This window comes from Elephas maximus, chromosome 19 (genome assembly GCF_024166365.1).
Source record: "Elephas maximus indicus isolate mEleMax1 chromosome 19, mEleMax1 primary haplotype, whole genome shotgun sequence".
Lineage (NCBI taxonomy): Eukaryota > Metazoa > Chordata > Mammalia > Proboscidea > Elephantidae > Elephas > Elephas maximus.
Window position 1 is genome coordinate 69,202,682 of NC_064837.1, and position 23,173 is coordinate 69,225,854.

Sequence of the window (23,173 nt, forward strand, 5' to 3'; positions counted from 1 at the left end):
GAAGTTGGCAGAGGACAGGTGGGTAAGATCCTGCTTCGTTATGGAAGAGGTCAGTGACCAGTTCAAACAGCCCGATTTTCTGCTGTGATAACGATGTGCTTAATAAGCGTGACCTGGAGCCCAGTTCACCTTTCCTTCCCCGCTCAGCCACATGAAAGATGGCAGAGACAGGGTGGCTGCACGGAACATGATCAGCTTTGCAGGTCTCGGTGGTGGCAGCGGGTTTATCTAGCATCGCGGTGGGCCGTGAGATGTGCAGCACGCAGGTTAACCCCCGTGTGCGTGCTCACTAAACCCACCGTGCTGGAGGCTATCCTGCTTGTCCACAGCAGATTTCCCAGACCCTGGCAGTTGGAGCATGGTTAGAACGAGGTACAGCTGCCAGGCCCGGTTTCTGAAATCAAGATTCGTTTCATGGAGAGGGCAGGAGGAAAAATAAATGCACAACCTGGTACGGGGAGGGAGGGAGGCAAGCCTGGCACCGTGGCCTCCCTGTACATCTCGGGTGGGAGCCAATATTTCCCAGCAAGTGACTCCCAGCTCAGGGCAAGGAGGAGGCTTCTCACGGACAGTCTGGGGCAAGCATTGTCTGGCCTCAGGGTCTGAGGAGTGAGCAAAAGCGGGTCCTGGCTGAAGGATCCGAAGTTGTTGTTTTAGGTTCATTTTATTTGTTTTCCCCTAAGTTTTCAGCCATTCTCTCCACTTCACTTTCAGTTTTCTGCCCTGCTCCTGCTCCACAGCCTTTCCTTCTCACACCTGTGTTCACCTCAAAAGGTGACACCTGGACACAGAGCAATGGATGACGGTGAGAATGTCAGTGTGTGACGGTGACTTTACGGGAGCTCTGGAGAATGAGGGAGCCCACGGGCAAGTTTGGGTGTGTCTATCTGTCTGTGGCTGGGTGGTGGGGAAGTGCAGCTATTTGTAAATAATAATTAATGAGGTTCTAAATAATAGATGAGTCTGTGCTGTTCCCAGCAGCAGGGATGGACATCTCCACTCTCCCAATTTTCAATTATAGCTGGTGGGGCGGGGGGGGGGGGGCGGGGCGAGGAGGGGGCTGAGAGGGGTTGGAGGAGGGCAGAGGCAGAAATGAGGTGAATTAGAGAGACTTTTGTTACATTTAATATCAATTCATTTCACAGACTGCTGACACAGCCAGATTTCACAGCTTGGAATTTATGGGCCCCCCCCTCCAATGCGCAGGCTCAGAAAGAAAACAGAAAAGAACTTTTTAAAAGATGACCTGCCATCAGCAAAAAAAATTAAAAAATTGAACTCTACTCCCTAAAAAAGTCATGCACTCCCGTACACATACATATACATTCACACACATGTGCACACACACACACCCACACTTATCTGATTTTGACTTCTTGGTTCATGTGACTTGGTCACGTTACCTAACACGTCATTGACCAGCGTCCCGTGTGTTTCATCACTCTGTGGGCAGACTGGATACTATGCATACACGTAAAATGATTTGTATGATGAGAACATCAGGAAAAGGGACACGTGCAGAAAGGGCACAAACCCTCGACCTGAAGGAAGTGGGTCCTGGCCTATCCCCTCCCCAGGAAGCTGGTCTCCCAGGAAGAGGCCTGGCAGGAGAGCCCATACCCAGATTGGCTTGTGGGCTTCAGGGGTTGGTGGTGCCCCCTCCCCAGCCGATCCACCGTAAGTCCTTCTCCTCCTCTTCTTCCTCCTCCTTCCCTTCTCCTTCTTCTCCTTCTTCTCCTCCTCCCCTCCTCCCCACTCAGCAGCTGAGGTTCTTCTCTTCCAATCTTGGCTGCTGTCTTGCTTCATTTTTGTTTATTTTTCTCCCTGTCAGAGTCCTGCCAAGCCCCCTCTTGTCTGCACAGCACCTGCCCTGAGGTCGAGGGTGGGTCCCATCAAAGCAGACTGGGATGGCTCACAGCCCACCTCTGAACACCCTGCCCTCCTAGGAGTTTAGTTCCTGCATCTTCTCCAGCCTCCACTGCAGCAGCCCCCACTCAGTCATGGCGCCCCTTACCCAGGGCCAGCTCCTTGGGGGTCCCCATACAGTGGGGCACAAAGGGGAGCACTGATGCTGGGTGGTCTGGGCGAGCCCCAAGCAGGACCAGCACTAGCAGGCAAAGGCCACCTCTCATGGTCATGTGCCTCCTGGGCCATCTCCATAGCTCCACCGGGACCCATTCCATCATCTCCGGCTACCCCCATGGGTCTTGGAAGCTGTCTGGGCTCCCATCTCCATGAGAATCAAAGCTGATGTCTGACCCACAATATGGAAATCTGGTGGCGTGGTCTTCTGGTATGGTGCCTGCCACAGAGCAGGGTCCCTTGTGAGCAGACTTGTACAAATGTGTCCCTCTCTGGGGGTGGGGGCTCAGGGCGAACCAAGCTCGAGTCGAAACAAACAACCTGCCACGTCGGCCAGTCCACAGACCCTGGACCACGCTGGCAGCCTTCGGGAGGCTTGGCCCTGGGAATCAGGGACACAGACGCAGACATGGTGACTTAGTGGTCCAGAACACCCCTACCCGCTGCCAACTGCTCTTTAGAAGTTGTTCAGGACCATCAAGCAGAAAAGCCTATTTGTCCTGCTCTTTTTTTTTTATCCAAATGGTCGATTTTTTTTTTTAAGCATATGAATTACAAAACAAAGCCAGTGCCTGGGAAGATGCTGCTGGCATTGGTGCCCCAGCCCCGCACTTCTCCCTGGGGAGACGTGGCCACTGAGCAGATACAAGATGCATTTGGGTTAGGTCATCTAACTCAGCAGAGTGTTAAAGGCAAAGAAACAGACGAAGTAGATGTGGCTTGCATCCATGAAGGAATCCCTGGAGCACTGACAATGAAAGAGGATTCTGGGGCTTCGGCTATTTGGGGGCACACCATCAAGAAGAGGGGGTGCACCACCCTATAGAAGAGGAACCGTGTCCACCTTTAACGAGCAGTGTGCTGGGCGCCAAGTGTGTGGCAGGCACTGTGAAGGCGTGCGTGGGTGGGTGGGTGTGGAGGGGAGGGCAGGCATGAGTTTATACAAACCTCTGCCTCCAGCTGCTCCTGCCCAGGTAGAGAATCCAGGTCAGGAGACACAGCACCACTTCGTACTGGCAAGCACACAAACAAAGCCTGGAGAGCAGAGAGGAGGGAAGGCGGAACATCGGGCTGGCTTTGTGGGGAGTGTCGTGGGCTGAATTGTGTCCCCCCGAAAAGACATGCCCAAGTCCTAACCTTTGGTAGCTGTGAACGGGACCTTCTTTGGAAATAGGGTCTTTGCAGAGAAATCAAGTTAAGACGAGGTTATGTTAGATTAGCATGGGCCCTAAACCCAATGATGGGCATCCTTATAAGAGAAGGGGAGGTAGATTTGGACACACAGACAAAGAGGAGAAGCCATGTGAAAGTGGGCGCAGAGATGGGCGTGATGCAGCCACAAGCCAAGGAACACCGGGAGCCACCAGAAGCTGGAAGAGACAAGAAAGGAGTCTCCCCTAGTGCCTTCAGAGGCCCATGACCCTGCCAGCACCTCGGATTTCTAGCCTTCAGACAATGAGAGAACAAATTTCTGTTGTTTCAAGTCATCCAGTTTATGGGAATATGTATGGCAGCACTAGGTTCTCCTACAGGAGAGATGGTCTCTGGACTATCAGCACACGGAGCCAGAAAGGGCAAGAGGCAGCATGGGCAAAGGCCCAGAGGCAAACACCGGAATGCTTGTTAAGGAGCGTCTGTGAGTGATGAGTCCCCAAGTCAGCCCTGCATGGAACATGCTACGTCAATAAACATAGCCACCCTTGCCATGCCAGGGCCTTGAGGAGACACTGCCATGTGTGATATCACAGGCCAGCACCCCTTCAGGGGACACCCCCTTAGAGGCTGAGCAGGGGGCAAGGAGGCACATCCCGAGTTTGAGGTGTAGGGGTGGGGACACCCAGTGAAGTGGAGGAGGCGGATCCAATGCAGAATGAAGTTAACCTTGGAGCAGGGAGGCAGACGCATGCAAAGTGACCTGGTGGCGGCATTGATCAGAGCAGGGGTTGACTGCCCGTCCTGCTGACCGCCAGGCTCGGGCAGCAGGGTGATGGGTTGTAACTGGAGAGGTCTGTTGTGATTCAGCATTGTCAGAACACTCTCAGCAGCAGATGCAGCTGGACTGGTGGACTCAGGACATTCACGGTGAGCCAGCGAACAAATAAAAGGTTGCGTGTTGTTACTGAGGGGGCTGGCTAAACACTGCATTCCTGAATGCAAACCAGGCAGGGGTGCCCAGCTCACCCAGGCATGGTACCCAAACATGGCTCTCTGAGGGACCCAGAATCCTGCAGAGTGGGGAGCAGACAAGAAAAACGGGCAACATCACCCCAACACAGGGAGGTAAGATCCTGCCCGATCACAGCTCAGGTTTCAACAAACCTATCTTTACCAAAAAAAACAAACCCGTTGTTGTCAACCCACAGGACACAGTAGAACTGCCTCACAGGGTCCCCGAGGCCGCATCTTTCTCCTGTGGAGTGGCTGGTGGGTTCGAACCGCCAACCTTTAAGTTAGCAGCCAAGCATTTAACCACCGCACCACCAGGGCTCCTTAAAAAAAATAAATTAAATAAAAACAAAATAAATGCATACACCTGGGGAAGTTCTGGAGGAGGGAGGGATGTAGACGTGGGTGAAATCAGCCTAGAATGTGAATGACACGTGACCCTACCAAGAGTTCTGGAATTGGAAGCCTCCACTGGAAACTCTATGGGGCGGCTCTACTCTGTCCTATAGGGTCGCTATAAGTCCGAATTGACTCGAAGGCACTGGGGGGGTGGGGGGGAGGGTACCGGGATTCCAGAACATTGAAGGAACGCAGGATTGACTCCCGGGCTTTATACCCTGTTAAACTTCCTTTGTGAAGCTTTTGTTTTCAGCAGGGGGTGGGGAAAGGGTTGGCAGTAGTTGGGACCCCTTTTCTTTTCTTTCAGATATCTCTAAAATGTCCTTGCAAATGGACCTGAAATTGGACACAAGTATACCAGAAATACATTAGCTGTTTGTGTGTATGGCAACGATTATGTACACGCAGGCTAACACTTTCTGGGTGGCCATCGGGGGCAGCAGGCTGTGGAGCCTTCAGGCAGGGACTCTTGGCAGCAGGCTCTTGGTGGTACCCAGGGCTCATTTCAGGAGGTGACAGCTCTGTGCAACCATGCAGGGGCAGAGCCTTAAGACTACCCACACGCAGCTGGAGATTTGGGGTTTTTAAAGCAGGTTTTATAAAAAGTTTCTAAGCATTTTCTGAGGTTTGTCTCCTTGTCTTATTAAATAACGAGTCACATGAGCTGGGAGTACTGACCTGCCCAACCTCATCAACATCTATTTCCCTTCATAGACTGAAATGATAGCGTATCACCAGCAATGGTTGCTAGGAGCAGGCCACCTGATAAACAGATTAGTAACAAATTCAATTAACTAACCTCACCTTTCAGCTGATGAGGGGGAAGAGCTCCCAAATACTGTGTGCGTACACATGTGTATGGGTATGTGTGTATGTGCATGTGTCCATGGTGTGTGCCCATGTGCTTGTACACGAGTGCAACTGTACATGCACATATGTGTGCATGAGTGTGCTTGTACACATGTGCATTCATGCATGCACACGTGTATGTCCGTGATGTGTACACATCCTGTGACCTGAGACAAAAGAGGCCAGGCGTGCAGTCCAGGAGCCAGATAAGCCGCACTGTACAATTCTCAGCGAGCTGGTTTTTATAAATCTTCGCGTGTTCCAATGCCCTGGAGGAGCACATTCCTCACAGAAGCTCTTTGGATGCATGTTTGCAGACTTCGTTTTATGTAAGTAATCTCCTACTTCCTGTTTGGAAAACTGATCTACTGATTTCTTCATTGTGCTACGGCGTTCTGGAAACAGGGTCAGTGGCTAGTGTCTGATTTAGTCCTTGAACACACACCTGAGGGGGCTGGCTCTTAGCATTACCCTGAAGTACATTACGGTACTTCTTTGCAATGCAGTCACAGTCAATTGTTAACAACGAGATGAATATCAACTTAGAAATATGTTCCTGAAAATCCTGCTAAAGAAAACAGGTTACAAAACAGTATGTACAGCACAAGCCTGTTTTGCAAACCATTTTGCATGCTCTCACACGTTGGTATTGACTCCAAACTGCAGGCACAGGCAGGTTCCAATGACAAGCCCTCGCTGGTTCCCCGGGCCCTGGGGCTCTGCCCTGGAGCCCCCACTCTCCTTCCGTGCACAACCTCCAGCCAAGGAGGCTAGTCTGCGGCCAGCCCTCCCACAGCCCAACTCGTGGTTCCCCCCGCACCCCCAGGCAGTTCACAGACAAGCCACACCTGCACACAGCACCATGTTGGAGTCAGAAGATGTACAGTCAAGCTCCGTGCCCCACTTACAGGTCCTCAGCACCCTCATCTGCAAGGGGGGTGGAGATCCCAAAGAGCCAGGTGAGGGCTGACCATGGCGGCAAACGCAACCCCCTGCAAAGTTACACGGAGCTGTCAGCGGAACCCACTCTCCTGAGCTAGCCTTTCATGGACTTGGCTCATTCCCTCCACACCAGGCTCCTTAGCACATGGCTAAGAGAGGGCAAGATGGTGGACAGACTTTGCCACAGCTGCCCTTCAGATGGTACGACTCCCTGGGCGTGGAGGGCAACAAGAAGACAGCTGAATGGCCAGGTGAGGGGAGCCCCACCGTGATATCATGATCGATTCCCAGGTGAAGGAAAGGTTTGTTCCTGTTTTCAGGCAGGAGAGCTTCTGTTGTGGTTAGGTGCTGTGGAGGCAGCTCCGAGTCATAGTAACCCTTTGTACAACAGAAGGAAACGCTGCCTGCTCCTACGTTATCCACACAATTGTTGCTATGCCTGAGCCCATTGTTGCAGCTCCCTGGAAACCCTATGGGGCAGTTCTATTCTGTCCTATAGGGTGGCTATGGGTTGGAGCTGACTTGATGGCAATGGGTTTGGTTTTTTGGTTTATTGTTGCAGCCATTAGGTCAACCCATTTCATTGAACGTCTTCCTCTTTTTTGAAGACCCTCTTCTTTACAAAGAATGATGACCTTCTCTAGAGACTAGTCCCTCCTGATAACATGTCTGAAGTACGTGAGATGAAGTCTCATCACATTTGCTTCTAAGGAGCATTTTGGCTGTATCTCTTCCAAGATAGGTTTGTTCGTTCTGCAGGCATGGTATATTCAGTATTCTTTGCCAGCACCATAATTCAAAGGCATCAATTCTTCTTTGGTCTTCCTTATTCACTGTCCAGCTTTCACGTGCATATGAGGTAATTGAAAATGCCAGGAGTCACATGCACCTTAGTCCTCAAAGTGACATCTTTGCTTTTCAACACTTTAAAGAGGTCTTTTGCAGCAGATTTACCCAATGCAATACATTGATTTCTTGACTTCTGCTCCCATGGCTGTTGATTGTGGATCCAACTGAAATGAAATCCTTGACAACCTCAGTCTTTTCTCCATTTATCACGATGTTACTCATTGGTCCAGTTGTGAGGATTTATGTTTTCTTTATGTTGAGGTATAATCTGTACTGAAGGCTGTGGTCTTTGATCTTCATTAGTAAGTGCTTGAAGTCTTCTTCATTTTCAGCAAGCAAGGTTGTGTCATCTGCATAACGCAGGTTGTGAACAAGTCTTCCTCCAATCCTGATGCCCCATTCTTCTTCATATAATCCGGTTTCTCGGATTATTTGCTCAGCATACAGATTGAACACGTATGGTGAAAAGATCAACCCTGAAGCACACCTTTCCTGATTTTAAACCATACAGGATCCCCTTGTTCTGTTTGAAAGATTCCTCTTGGTCTATGTACAGGTTCCTCATGATCACAATTTGGTGTTCTGGAATTTCCATTCTTCACAGTGTTACCCATAATTTGTTATGATCCACACAGTTGAAAACTTTTGCATAGTCAATAAAACACAGGTAAACATCTTTCTGGTATTCTCTACTTTTGCCAGGATCCACGTGACATCAGCAACGATATCCCTTGTTCCACCCACATCCTTGTCTGAATTGGCTTGAATTTCTGGAAATTCCCTGTTGATGTACTGCTGCAACTGCTTTTCAATGATCTTCAGCAAAATTTTACTTGCATGTGCTATTAGTAATATCGTTCAACAATTTCTCCATTCTGTTGGATCACCTTTCTTTGTAATGGGCACAGATATGGAACTCTTCCAGTCAGTTGGCCAGGTAGTTGTGTTCCAAATTTCTTGGCATAAACGAGTGAGTGCTTCCAGCATTGCGTCTGTTTCTTGACACATCTCAGTTGGTATTCCATCAATTCCTGAATCCTTGTTTTTTGCCAATGCCTTCAGTAATGCTTGGACTTCTTCCTTCAGTACCATCAGTTCTTGATCATACGCAACCTTGTGAAATCGTTGAACGTTGACCAGGTCTTTTTGGTACAGTGACTCTGTGTATTCTTTCGGTCTTCTTTTGATGCTTCCTGTGTCGTTTAATATTTTGCCCATAGGATCCATCAATAGTGCAACTCGTGGCTTGAATTTTTTCATCATTTCTTTCAGCTTGAGAAATGCTGAGCATTTTCTAGATTTTCTAACTCCAGGTCTTTGCACATTTCATTATAATACTTTGTCTTCTTGAGCTGCCCTTTGAAATCTTTTGTTCAGCTCTTTTACTTCATCATTTCTTTCGTTCACTTTAGCTACTCTACATTCAAGAGCAAGTTTCAGAGTCTCTTCTGACATCCATTTTGGCCTTTTCTTTCCTTCCTGCCTAGCAGGAGAGGTAAGGGCACTCAAATTCATGATTTTTTTTTCTTTTCAACACCCAAAACAGAAACAGAAAACCAGCTGCTGCAGAGTCGATTCTGACTCACGACATCCCACATGTGTCGGAGTAGAACTGTGCTCCACAGGGTTTTCAATAGCTGATTTTTCAGAAGTACATCACCAGGCCTTTCTTCTGAGGTGCCTCTGGGTGGACTTGAACCTCCAACCTTTTGGGTAGCAGCCAGGCATGTTCACCATTTGCAACACCCAAGGATTCCAGAAACACATAAGAAACCCTAAAATGTCCACAAAATGACAAGAAAAGCCACAGAGACACAGAGATGTGTCTTTTCTGTTTCAGAGATTGGCTCCTGCAGCCCTCCATTCCCTGGTGATAAGCCCTGGCCCCGCTCCCAGCCCACCTGCCCTGGACAGGCAGAGTGGACCTGGGCTCGGTGGCCACCCCTCCAGCTGGCCCTGCACAGAGAGGAGGGAGAAGCACTCAGAAATGCAGCCCCGTGAGGGCTTTGTGCCCCTTCCCTGTGGGCGATGGCTGCCTTCCACACAGCTGGTGTCTGCTGGAGGGAAGAGGGCAGGCGGAGGGCTCTGAGCAAGACACACTTCCCAAAGAGGGAAGCCTCTGGTGGGTCCTTTTCAGACTTCCATGCCACCAAGTGAAACTTCAAAGGCCCTCCCATTTGCTCAGCCGATTCCCCTTGTGCCCTGGACAGACAGCCTCACTCCAACCAGGGCATAGCCCATCAGCCCCATGGGGCTGGCCGCTGGTAGACCCAGAGCTGGACATCTGCCTGGTTCCACTCTCCTGGCCCTTTGCTTGAGCTCTGTGAAGGTCTCATTTCGTAAAAGCAGCAGCAGCTAGGGTTGGACTTCATTTCCTATGGGTGACACCAACCAAGAACCTTCTGGGGCTCAGCAGGGGGTTTGCTGACGCTGGGCCTGAAGGCAGGGGTTACTGCAGCCAGTGACCAGGGGAGCCTCAGCTCAGCCCCTTACGAGATGGGCACGGTGGCCTCCCTGAGCCCTTGCCCACCCACAAGTGGATGAATTCTAGAGTGTCCCACCCAGGAAGTGATAAAGTCTCTGCCCGTGGGAGTTGAAGGCTTTCCCAGTCCAGGGGAGCTTCTGCACCTCTAGTTGGAACCCCTGCATCACCAGCTTGCAGCTGGCACCCCTGTCAAGTGAATGGTGATGGCAGAGCCTGCTGTGAGCCACCCAGTATGCCTGCCCCAGGGGACCTCCTGTCTTCCCTGCTCTGTTCCCTGGGGACTCCACTCCTCCTACGAGTGATTCCAACCCAGGTAAAGGGTTCTTGCCCCAGATGCCAGAAGAGGAGGAGAAAGGCCTCTTGCTCATGGGCTGTCCCTGTGGCCCTTCCCCTTTCTCTGCCGTGCTGATGAGCAGGCGCGGGAGAACACAGAAGCAAACCAGGCGAAGGACAGCCAAGGTGCAGAAGGCCAAGAGGTCGGAGGGAGGGGGAAAGGGGAGTTTTTGCTTAGGGGCAGGGCTTCAAACCCAGTTCCTTCTGGTTAGAACCCCTGCTGAGAATTTGCATTTCCACCCCAGATGTACTGAATCAGAATCTACAGTTTAACAAGATCCCCAGCTGATTCTTATGTACAATAAATTTTGAGAACCACTACTTTACTAGGGGTTCTCAGAGCTGGTCCCTAACCAGCAGTATTAGCATCACCTGGGAACTTGTTAGACATGCAAATTCTCAGCAGGGGTTTGAACCTAACAATCAGTTTGAGGCCCTGCTTAGGGGGTAGTGAGTGTATGTTAACGTTGGTGGAATGATTTAGAAAAGGACGGCGAGAATGGTTGCACAACTCAAAGAAGGTAATCAGTGTCACTCAATTGTGCCAGGAGAGATGGCTGAGACGGTTGGTGTCCCTTTTATTACCGTATATTTCACCACAATTATGATAGAAAAAACGCCTGTCCCTGCTCCCCTCTGTAACTGGGTTCAGAAGTGGATGCAGGCAGCCTTTCCGTGGGGCAGGAAGGGTACACCTGAACTGTCTCCTCAGCCTTACCTGGGGGCTACACGTCCCCTAACGCTCTCGTCTGCCCTCAGGTCCACAGAAACCTGGGCCAGCATAGCCAGGGCTGGTCATCAGACCACCTGTCCCCCGGGGTTTGGGCCTCTCAGAAAGAGGAGGAGAGGCTGTGGGTAAAGGGAACCCCTCTTCCCATCCGGCTCTCCAGCAGTCATACCTTTCAGAGAGTTTGGGAGAGAGTTTGCCCCAAGGCCCTCTGGAGGGAGTTTTTCCCTCTTGGCATTCGCACCATGAGGAAACCTCAGCCAAGGCTATTAATAGGTCTAGGCCATCCCCAGAGAGAAGAGTGAGCTCATACCTACAGCCCAGGTGCCAAGTATCATAAAGGTTTCTGAATCCGGCCTAAATATAGGCTGCAGCCACCTCAGGGGTGGACAGGTACAGATGGGGAGCCAAGCCCCGGCTGCCTGTTGCCACCCAACCTGGCTACCTGTCCACGTTTGTCACACCTGTGCCGAGACAGGCCTTGCAGGTGGAGGGCCTTTCTGTCACGTGGTGCTATTCAACCCTCTGTCAGGCCCAGGTGGAGAGGCCAAGGAGGCGGGGGAGAGAGTTGCAAAATGGCAGGCCGTATAAATGCCTCCTGTAAACAGAAGCTTTAATAAAAAGGCAGTGAGGGAATTTATGGGCAGCCCAAGGGTAATTAAAATTATTTATCTACTCACCTCCCTTGCTGGCTGATCAGTCTATTAATTATCTATTATGCATTTGCTGATTTGCATTTGAGTGAAGGGGCTGGGTAAGGGCAGGTGAGGTACACGGGGGTCCTAGAGCCAGTGGTGGGGGCAGCTGTAATGCTCCTCTCCTAGACTGCCAAGTCCCCTGGGACACCCGTCCGTGACGATGGTGGAGGTGTGTCTGCCTCCAACTGTGGGCCACCCCAGCCCCCAGGCCTCTGGGTCACATCCGAGAACCAGCTGGGGTGGAGCCCTGAGGCCCATACGGGGTACTTACCTGTTTGCTGAAGGGCTGCTCAGGAGACGGTACGGCAGGCTCCCAGCCGAAGCGGCCTGCAGACCCGCTCAACCAGCCGAAGCGGCCTGCAGATCCGCTCAAGGGAAATGCCGCGGAAATTTCCTCTGGCCGTTCTGACTTAAAGCTGCATTTAAAAAAGAAAACAAGAGAACAAAACCATTTTCAATCTCTGAATATCTGAAGTGCATCGGACCCTCGTTCTCCTGAGCTCTCGATTAAAAATATCACAGGACTCAGTGTCATGGGAACCGTGTCTTTTGAACATTGCCAAGGAGAGAACATTAGCCAGGAGAAGGTATCACAAGGCTTGTGTTTATCACCTCATGGATAAAAGGTGCTCCCAGCCCTGCCGCTCCCCTGGGGCTGAGACTCGCAAAGTCAAAACCAGTGCAGGGGCTGCAGCGGAGAGCCACAATACGGTCGTGGGGTCAGGTGCAGCCATCAGACCTTAGACCCTGGGACCTCAGGGACTCACCTGACCCCAAGACCGGCCCCAAGTCTTCCCTCCAGCAAGCAGAGCCCTACTGGGGATGAAGCACTAACATTGCCCCATGAACAGCCAGGCCCCTGAGCCCTGGGTTAGACTCTTGGGGGTGTGTGACATAGGGTGTGGGTCGACCAGCACCTGCCATCCAGCGACTTGCAGCTAACTTGGCGCTTAACCGTTAGCATGCTGCAATCTCATCAAACGCCCTGAGACCCGTCAGCATCCTCTCAGCCAGGACAGGCTCTCCCCTTAGCCTTGGGCCTTCTCTTGTTCTTGATGGAGTGAATGTCCTGGGTTACCAGGTGCCCTGCTCTGCACGGTGGAGGCCCAGCTAAGGCGCAGCTCACTTGCTGGCCCGCATTGTCCACAGGTAGGGACCGGGCCTAACTCAGCCTGGGGGCACCCATAGCTCCTGTGGTTTTGCACAAACGGAAGGGAAGGGTGGGAGGAAGGGAAAGTCATGGCACCAGTGGTCGCAGTCGGAACTTTAGACTCATCCTCACTCCACCTCTCCAGAACTTTCTCCACCCAACCAGCCCTTGGCACCTCTTGGGTAACATTCCTATCTCCCCTCTCTTCTCCATCCCTGTCCAAATGTCTACCTTCTGGCTGCATCCACACTGACCTCCTGGCTGCACTTCAAACCTGCCACACCTAACCTCAGGGCCTTTGCACATGCTCCTCCTGCCTCCTGGAAGGCTCTTCCCTGATGCCTTCAAATGGTCAGTGGTGTCTCCCCATTCGGGCCTCCTCTTCATAGAGGCCTTCCTTGACCATCAGTCTGGAGCTGCCTTCCTGCCCCGTCTTATGTCCCCACTGCCTTTATCACTGTGATGATAAATTGTAGTTGTTTTTAGGCACCATTGAGTCAATCCCCACTCATCCCGACCCCATGTGACACAGCAGAACTGCCTCATAGGGCTTCCCAGGCTGCACTCTTCAGCAGAGCAGATAACGAGGCCCTTCCTCTGAGGAGCTGCTGGGTATGTCTGAACCTTTGACTTCTCGGTTGTCAGCTGAGTGCCCCAGGGCTCTGTGACCATAGATTGGTATTATCGTATCCACTTGCTCACATCAACACACCAAAGCCAGGGCTTCCTGATGGCACTCTGAGTCTGCTGTGTGTCCTTGGCGCCCAGAACAGTGCCTGGCACACAGCAGGTGCTCAATGAATTGTGCAAGGATGAATGAATGAATGAACAGGTCACTCCCCCAGACTCATTTTTCAGCCCCTATTTGAGTCCCTGGGTGGTACAAACAGTTAACACGCTCAGCTACTAACTGAAAGGTTGGTGGTTCAAGTCTACCCAGAGGCATCTTGGAAGAAAGGCCTGGAGATCTCTTTCAAAACCTCAGCCATTGAAAACCCTGTGGTGTACAGTTCTACTCTGACACACAGGGCTGTAGGGAGCCAACTGAGGGCAGCGGGTTTGGCCTCCAGCCCAGCCTCTTATCATGCATGTCCCACACCACCTCTAGGGTTAGAGTTTTAAAGCACAAAAATTGTTTAAAAATCCTTTGAAGACCCCTCGAGGCCTAGGGGGTGAAGTCCAAGCTTCTCAGCCCAGGGGTCAAGGTGTCCCCTTTCCAGGACCCACTCTCCACACACTCTCCCACGCTCCCCGGCCCCAACAGCAATGCCCAGCCCCTCACCTCAATCCCACCCCGGCTCCCCTCCGTGCCCTTCTAGGCCTCCAGCCTTCACGTGCTTTGTCTCCACTGTGCTCCTGGATGCCGACTCCAAGTTCTGGTGCCAATGTCACCCAGGCCAACTGTGAAGCCCCTCTGTGGCTCCACTGGGTGTCTCATACTGTCATCCCAGGGCAGCTCCTGCATGCTGTCCACCCCCCCCCCCACTCCCAGCTCTCCCTTTCTCTCCTCCCTCCTTTCTCCTTGCAGTCAGCCCTGCAGTGGCTGCTGCTGAGCAACTATCTACAGGGATCCCCCAAAGCTTCCGCAGAAGGGGAACAAAGCCTAGCTCAACATGAGAGCTCCCGCCCGCACTGGGCGTTCCCTTGGGGGTCCGCTGGATAGGGGCTCGGGCTCCCAGTATATCACTCATGAGCAGAGGGAGCTGGCCAGCTGGCATGTGGGAGACCTGGGCAAGCACCCACCAGGCTGTCTCTGCTCCCAACCCTCACCCTGATGGCAGGGACAGAAGGGGCTTAACTCTGGGAGGCTGTGGGTTCCCTTAAAAATAAAATGAAAGCTATGTACTGATTGTGCATAAAATATACAGAAATGCTGCACCCCAATTCCAGATCACTGCCCCCTAAAGCCCATCCATCAACCCCCTATGATCAGATCTTGGGGTCCTGGCTCCAGGGTCTCTCACAGCTTGGACTCCTGACATCACTCCATTCAACAATCAAACTAGAAATGCTGTTGTGCCCCCTCCCCCAGGCCAGGCTCTACCCAGTACAGGGTCCGGCTCCCAGGGGACAGTCACGCCCAGCAATGGCAATGAGGGGGACAAGGAGGCAACAGAGAGCACTGAAGTCAGCGTGGGAACGAGAACTGCACCCTGACCTGAGCTGACCCCGCTAGGCTAGGTGATATCGGGGTGGGGGATAGGGGTGGGCAGGGCTGCATCCGGGACACCCCGGGCCCCAGCTCTGCTCTGGCCCCCAAATCCATCTGGCCCCGTCCAAGCTCAGCCCCCACCCGGACCCCGGCAAGACAGGCTTCCACAGCCCCGTCTGCCCCCGTGCCCATGCAGCCTCTCCCTTCCTGCCGATCGCTTCTCAATTCTGATGATGTATCAATGTTGCGGAGTGGAGGGCCACCGTGAGCAGACTGCCCTGCCGGAGAGAATCATCCATGAATCGATTCGCAAGGCTGAGTGTGCGCAGTGAGGTGGGGCTGCATGTGCGCAGTGAGGTGAGGCTGCCTGCAGCCGCGAGCCTCGGGAATTAGGCACACCAGAGAAAGTTCCAGAGACAAAGACCAGGGGCAGAAGGAAGGGGGGGCAAGGGAAGGAGCAGATGCTGTAAAAGGAGGGGAACAGGCGGGGCTCAGGCTCGTCCCCACCCATCTTCTTGGTTGGGACTGGGGCAAAGACCGTGAAGGGGCAGGGATCTGGGGGTCACAGTAGCTGCTTCTCTGCGTGAGGACGTTTGATGAGGATGAGGAGGGGTGTGGGGGGAAGGAGGCAGGTGACCAAACCCACCTCGAAGGCTGTGGACATGAGATTCTGCTCTCAGAGTCCTTGGAGGGAGGATGCCCAGCTGGACCAGACCTGGGTCCCGAGCAGGACATGGGTGGCAGGTGGGGATGGCAGGAGAAGGCCAACCAGGGGTGTAGGCACTGCCCTGTAGGCAAAGACTTGTGCTCAGGCACCCCCCTGCTCTTCCAATCAGTCGAAAGGACCCCGGGTCTCAGGGCTCATGTACTTAAGGTTTACTGCTTAATAAACTGTTGCTGCTACAGTGGTCTTCCTGGGGCCCGGGTGCGTGCAAGGACAGCAGGGTGCATGCTTCGGCAGCTGCTGTCCCCCAGGGAGGGGTGAGCGGTGGGAGGGGCTGGAGGGAGGACAGGGAGCTCGAGGGGCCACAGGCCTGCACCCCTAACAATAACAAAGACTCACCTGACCTTCTTATGTGTCGGGGACAGCTGAAGCCCTGTGCGTGTATAACTCATGTCACTCTTATGGGGACCCTAGAGGGAAAGTGAGGCATGGAGAGCTTGAACAGCTCACCCAAAGCACGTGCGTGGAGCATGGACCAGAGCCCAAAGCCCAGCCTCTCACGACCAAGCTGTCCTCTCTCTCACTGGTTGGCCAGCAGGTGTGGCCCAGGCCAACAAGTCAGCAGAGGAAGTACACTCCAGCAAAGGACCATCGATCAGCACCGCCTCTGCTGGTTTGTGACTCAATTTCCCCATCTGTAACGGGAACCCTTTGATTGCTGCCTCCTGCTTGCAGCTCTCCCATGCCCTCCTGCACAGCTCCTGGGAGCCCACAGCAGCTCCAAGAATCATCAGAGGGATACGGCAGGGCCCGGAGGCTGGGCCCACCCCTAGGGGTTGGTTTACCAAAGTGCCCGAGGCCGGGCAGGTCCCCATGAACTGCCACCCCTGAAGGTCTCATGAGCCCAGCACCCTGGTTCCATGCAGCACTTGCTCGCTCCTTCATTCAGACATCATGTCCTGGGCCTGCTGACCTCATCTCTTCCCGCCCTGGATCCGGACCCCAGATCTCCTGCAGATCCCCAGGCCTGCCACCTGGGGCTGCCCCTGTCTGGGTGTGGGGAAGGGTCCTTTAGATAAGCCCTTAGAATCCTCAAGGCAGGAGACGGAGGGGCAGAGGCTGGATGGGGTCTTATCTCCCTGTGAGGACAGAAAGGATGTCTGGCCTCACAGCTCAGAGTCTTCCTCCCCACCCTGCTCCTCTTGTGGGTGGGTGGCTTCAGTCCTGAGTGCCTGGCCAGACTGTGGGGCATTCACCCCTCCCCGCAGAGGGTGCCTGCTGGGTGTGGAAGGCTGGGGTCCTGAGCCCTGCCTCTCCCCAGCCCAGGGCATCCCCTGCTGGTCTGAGGGCAGGTGCAAAGGTTTGCAGCCATGAAGACAGGGACGTGATTGACTCTCACATGTATTTCTGTCTCCTTTCCCAGAATTGCTTCTAGGGTCGGTGTCCCGCCCGGCCTGGGGCTCAGATGGCCAGAGAGGCAGTTAGAGGCCAGGGAGTGGTCACACCCCTACAGGCTACTCAGCATCTCAGCCACACGCCACCTGTGATTCGGGCTACAGCAGGGGACTCCCAACCAGAAAACCCAAAAATCTGTGAATGGTTTACTTTTTTTTTTTTAATTGTCATTAAAAAACATATAACAAAACACTTGCCAATTGAACAATTTCTATGTGTACAATTCAGCGACATTGGTTACGCTCATTGTGGTGTACAGCCATCACCACGACCCTTTTCCAAATTATTCCACCACCATTAACAGAAGCTCAGTGTCCCCTAAGCCATGCCCCCTCCTCTCCCCGATCCACCTGTAACCACTTATAAGCTTGGGTCTTTATACTTCTGCCTGCTTTGTAAGGGGTCCTGGTGGCACAATGGTTAAACAACCAAACGATGGTGATTTGAACCCATCCAACAGCTCAAGGAAGAAAGACCTGGAGATCTGCTTCTGTATAGATTGCAGCCTTGGCAACCCTGTGGGGCAGTTCTACTCTGCCATATGGGGTCACTATGAGTTAGAATGGCTGGCCCCAACAACACAACAGGATGGTTTCAAGCTGTGCCCTAAACCTTTGAAGATGGCTTTTCTGAGCGCTGGAGTAAGAGAAAACTCAGTGTTGTTGAGTTGATTTCAAGTCCTAGCAACCCTGTAGAACAGAGCAGAACTGCCGCCAGAGGGTTTCTAAATGGGAGATGGGAGATGGTAGATTCAAACTGTGGAAATTTTAGTTAGCAGCCGAGCTCTTAACCCTGGTTTTGGTGAAGAATACTGAATATACCATGGATTACCAGAAGAACAAACAAATCTGTCTTGGAAGAAGTATAGCCAGAATGCTCCTTGGAAGCAAGGATGGTGAGACTTTGTCTCACATACTTTGGACATGTTATCAGGAGAGTCCCTGGAGAAGGACATCTTGCTTGGTAAAGTAGAGGGTCAGCGAAAAAGAGGAAGACCCTCAAGGAGATGGATTGACACAGTGGCTGCAACAATGGGCTCAAGGATAGCAACCATTGTGAGGATGGCACATTACTGGACAGTGTTTTGTACTGTTGTACATAGGGTCACTATGAGTCGGAACTGACCCGACAGCACCTAACAACAACGACAGAGTGGGAGATGGAGTAGAGACAGTTCCTCAGGAGTCTGCATACTCCCAAAGTGGCCAGTAAACAGTGAGATTCAGTCCAACCTCGCTAGGAGCCAAAGGGATTCCAATCAAATCAAGCTGCCATCTTTCAGCTCTTGTGCAGACAAATGAGAACAAGACTGGCAACCTCCAGCGTCAGAGAGGATAGCAGGAAGCAGGAATGCACACAAACAGCTGGTGGGAGGAAACAGGTCCAGATGATCTAGAGAGCAATCAGCAGTATTCGGAACATTCTGAGACCCAGCCGCTCACAGCCAGGTACACATCTCCAGCACGCTGGGCACCTGGGCACAAAGACACAGGCGCCAAGATCCGCCCAATTGCATTCTCTACATAGCAAAACTTTGTCCACAACCAAAATGGCCATCAGTGAGAGATGATAAAGAGAGCGTGATGGATTTCTAAGACAGACGTCGACACTGCAGATAAAGGAACGGATCAGCCACACTGCAGTTTGCGTGGAGAAGCCCCCAAAAGCAGGATGTGGAAGGAACGATGCTGTTTTCAGGGAGCGCTCACGTAGGGACATTTTTAAAGACATAAACCAATGCAATCTAATGTTTATGGTTGTGTGTGTGTGCGACTATTCTTTCAAAAGACAAAAACGACAGATGCCAAATGGATGCTCACGGCTGCCTCTGGGTGTGGGGCAGGGGTGGGGCTGGAGGTGCTCAGAGAGGACTTGAAGTGTAACTGAACCGCTTCTTTTGCTTTTTTTCAAAGACCCAATGCGATAAAATGAAGCGTTAGCCATTGCTAATTGCAGGTGGAGAAACATGTATTTATTACATTATCTTTATCCTAGTTGTGAAACCTCCACAATGTTTTTGAGACAAGCATGGCAAGATTGTGAGACCCTGACTACATGCGTGTGTGTGTGCATGTGTACGTGTGTCCACGTGTGTGCATATGTGCATACGTGTGTTTGCATATGTGTGTGCACACGTGTGTGTGGTGTGTGGACTCTCGGCCTGGAGCACGGGCTTCGCACACTCAGAGGCACCACAGAATCTTGTTGAAGGTGGTGGAAGCAGCTGTGTGATTCTAGAAGGACCTTTCTCTCCCAGCCTTCCTTCCTCTAAACAATGGGTCTAGAATTGTTTCTTGGCCTGCCTGCTGAAGTTTCCTTCTAGAAAGAGCCAGGCTGAGCACAGTGGCTGTGTGGTCTCCCGGTTAGGGGAGGTGCGAGATACTGCAGAGGGTATCTATTACTAACTAAGTGAGGCTGGGGCGCGTGGGGAGGGACCATGTCCTCAAGCATCCTCAGTTCCGCATCCATGTCATCAGGAGCTCCAGCCTCCCTGGGGACCTGGTCCTGGGTCTGGGAGGACCGCCATACTGAGGACACAGGGCACTGCTGGGCATGAGAAGCCACCTCTCTCCCTGAAGCATCTTCAAGCAGCAGGGGGCCCAGAGGGTAAGTGGGAAGAGCTCACTTCTCCCACCTGGGTAGGTGGGAACCACAGGGGTGGTTCTGTTACCAGAGGCTGACTCCCAGGTGGCCTTCACGCTAAGATTCGAGAAGGTCTGCGGATGTGCTGGGGACCAGGGCACGTTCAAGGGATTTTTCCCAAGAGCTGCCACCAAGTGGACCGTACTTTCACATCTGCCCAGGCCTTCCGTGGCTAGTGCCCTGTTCCAGCGTGCCCCACCCAGGCAGATGTGGGCCAGCTCCAGCATGCCCTGTTTGGGCAGATGTGTATCAGCTCCAGTGTACCACATCTGGGCAGAAGTGCGCCTGGGTGGAGCGTGCCCCATGCAGGCAGATATGCCCCACTCAGGCATCCCACGGTTGGGCAGCTGTGTGCTCAGCTCAAGCATGGCATGTCTGGGCAGATGTACACCCGGTTTGAGAATGTCCCATTAGGGCAGATGCATGCCTGGGTCAAGTGTGCCCCATCCGGCAGATGTGCACCAGTTTGAGCGTCCCACGGCTGGGCAGATGTGTGCCGGTCTTGCTCTGATCTCACACAGTTACACTTCCAGAGTTACAAGCTAATAAAAGCGGCATGATCAAATTCCAGGTCATTACTCAAGGAAGGGACCCCTGTGTGGTTGACAGCGACAGTTTCCAACCAATTAAAACAAGCCTGGTGTTTCTGCGGGCTGCCGAGGCGCTGCCACCCGGAGGTCTCAGAGGGCCAGGCTGGCAATGAGAAAGATGCACAAAATGTTAATGGAGACGCTTAAATGCCATGCTGAGGGGATGCTGGTAAATAAGGCTGCTCAGAAGAGGCTGCGGGAGAAGTCTCCTGAGCGAGCCCTGAAGGAAACCTCAATAAAAACGAGATTGGATTGGAAACAATTCTCTGGGTGAGGGATGGGGCTGTGGCGGAGCGGGGAGAGGTCATGGGGGGGAGAAGGGTGACTTTATTTCCTATTAGTTCCCATTTGTGAGTGTGCGTGCCCCCTGCTGCAGGCCCCAGAATCTGCCAGCCCCGGGAGCTCCCTGAGTGGCCTGGGAGAACCAGGGCATAATTTGCCAAGGAAAAATTGAAGGGAGTGAGAGAGGCTGAACAGAGGAAGGGAAAGGGGCGGCCTAGGGGCAGTGGCTGTGCTGGGGCAGGACTGAGGGGTCCTGGGCTGAAGAGGGGGTCTGGGCGAGTAGGCTCTGGCAGGCGCCATACAGCTCACAACACTCAGGGGCAGCCACAAGTTGTGGGCAACCCTGCTGGCCCCAGGCTGTGGCTGCTGCCTTTGCTCCTGGTCAGGAGCCCCAGCCCATGACTGGCTGGCTGTCTGAGCCCACAGTCGTGCCCCATGCAATGGGAGAAGGACCTCCAGGAGGGAGAAAGAGCAAGAAAGTCCACCCTGCAATGCAGACACTCAGGGACCTGGAACCTCAGGGCTTGGAAAGCTGGGCCAAGCCCCTTCCTCATTCGGCCCACTCCCGACACCACGCCAGACTCAGGTACCCAGACACCAGCTGTGGTCAACCTGACTTACGGCTGAAATAGCCAGCCTTGTAGAGTTGCCAGACTCAGCAAAGGGAAGTACAGGACTCCCAGCAAAGTGGGAATTTCAAGTAAACAACAAATTATGTTTTCGTCTAACCATGCACTTTGGACACGCCATCAGGAAAGGCCAGTCGCTAGAAAAGGACATCGTTTTTTCCCTTGTTTTCTTTTATTGCTGTGAAAATATATACAAATCAACATTTGCCAGGTCAACATTTTCCCGGTGTACAGTTTAGCGTTATCAATTACGTTAATCCTGTTGTGCACCCTTCGCCCGTAACTGTTGCCAAATTTCCCGTCACCATAATCAGAAACTCACTGTTCGCTACACAATGGCTCCCCCTAGAAAAGGACAGCCTGGTTGGTAAAGTGGAGGGACAGCAAAGACAAGGGAAACCCTCCATGAGATGGACTGACACAGTGGCCACAGCGATGGACTCAAACATGCCAACAATCGTGAAGATGGCGCAGGGCTGGGCAACGTTTTGTTCCGTTGTGCATGGGGTTGTCATGAGTCGGAGCCAACCTGACGGCAACTAATGGCAACAACGTGTACCATGCAGTATTTGGGACATACTTAGCCTAACAATTATTCATTGTTTATCTAAAATTCAAATTTGACCAGATACCCAGCACTCTGGGTGGCATAAGGGGTTTGTAGTCAGCTGGTAATCAAAAAGTTAGTGATTTGAATCCACCCAGCAGCACTGTGAAAGAAAGGCCTGGCAATCTGCTTCTGTAAAATTACAGCCAAGAAAACCCCCTGGAGCATGGGGGGCGTCACGACATGGGGGTGTCATGAGTCGGAATCTACTCCATGGCAACGGGTTTTGGTTTGGTTTGATTCAGCTTCCAGCTGCTTTTAAATGTCCAGCTTAAACTCATACACACACACACACACTCACATGCACAGGTTTGCACACACTCACAGAGGCACACACTCACTACAAGGCTTGCACACACTCTCACACATGCACACACATCCTTTGTGAGGACTGCCATGTGTACAGCTCCTCCTATCGCTCCCCCATTGACCCCTCCTCACCACACGCCATTGTCACCCCATCACTCAGACAAAGAGACTCGAAGCAGGGACTGTCACCCGTCCAAGGCCACACAGTCAGCAAGTGGCTACAGCTGCACGTCAGGTCAATAGCATTCTGAAGTCTGCACTCTGCCCGCCAGAGCCGACCCAATGCATCATGTTCTGGGTGCTTACTTCCAGACAAAAATGCCATCAGGAAGTCGGTATTGATTCTGCGGTCAGGCCAGTGGACAGTGTTTGAGGACTTGGCACAGACCCACGCAAACCTCAGGACAGAGACACTGCTTCCAGCCAAGTGAAGCCCCCCCATGGCTGTGGCTTGTCCAGGCTCTATGCTGTGAAGCTGGGGGTCCACACATCTGGTTTCCAGACAGAGGGTTAGTGGTTTGGGCCCACCCAGGAGCGTTCTGCTAACAATCCAGCCCTGGGCAAGTACTGAATCCCACATTGGTGCACATGGCAGAACATTCTAGAAAAGGGGTATTTTCTCCTGCATGCCCCGGAAGGGACAAAAGTTGTGCCTTCCTGAGTTGAAAAGGTAGACCTGAGATTGTCTACAATTTGGCAAGGGAGTGAACTCTTGAGATCCCCCTCTTAACTAGTTGTTTCCCAGTTAACCAGTGGGTAGTTTACGTGCCCATCGTGTGGCTAGAATCCCAATCTCTGATGAGGCCGGGTGACGAGGTCAGCTTCCCTTGTGATCCACCTGGCCTGTCCTCTCAGCTGGGAAGAGACTAGATGACAGTAGTCCTCGTCCTTACGGGAGCACCCGGTTATCACGCCAGACGTCAACATCCTTACCTTACCAGTTGGTTTCACAGTGATTCTTCTAGGAGTGGAAGTTAAGCCTAACCACTTTGTCATCTCAGAAAGATCTTTTTTTTTTTTTCCTTTCACTTTTTAAAACTATTGTCTTACGCAAGGGGTGGATGATCCGGTAAACAAGGTAAGCACAGGCTTCCTTGTGCTTACTTATGAATCTGTAGTGACCAGGCTGGTGTGGTGAAACCCATGTGAAATTGGTCACTAC

The 23,173-nt window shown here is 52.5% G+C and overlaps 1 protein-coding gene across 1 annotated transcript in view; it reads right to left on the reverse strand.

Moving 5' to 3' along the window:
• RBFOX3 (RNA binding fox-1 homolog 3) overlaps nucleotides 1-23,173 on the reverse strand; it is a 551,245-nt gene that overhangs the window by 237,869 nt on the left and 290,203 nt on the right. The window contains exon 3 of the mRNA XM_049860619.1: nucleotides 11,802-11,946. The gene's annotated coding sequence lies outside the window, so the exon portion shown is untranslated. The remainder of the gene's footprint in view (nucleotides 1-11,801; nucleotides 11,947-23,173) is intronic.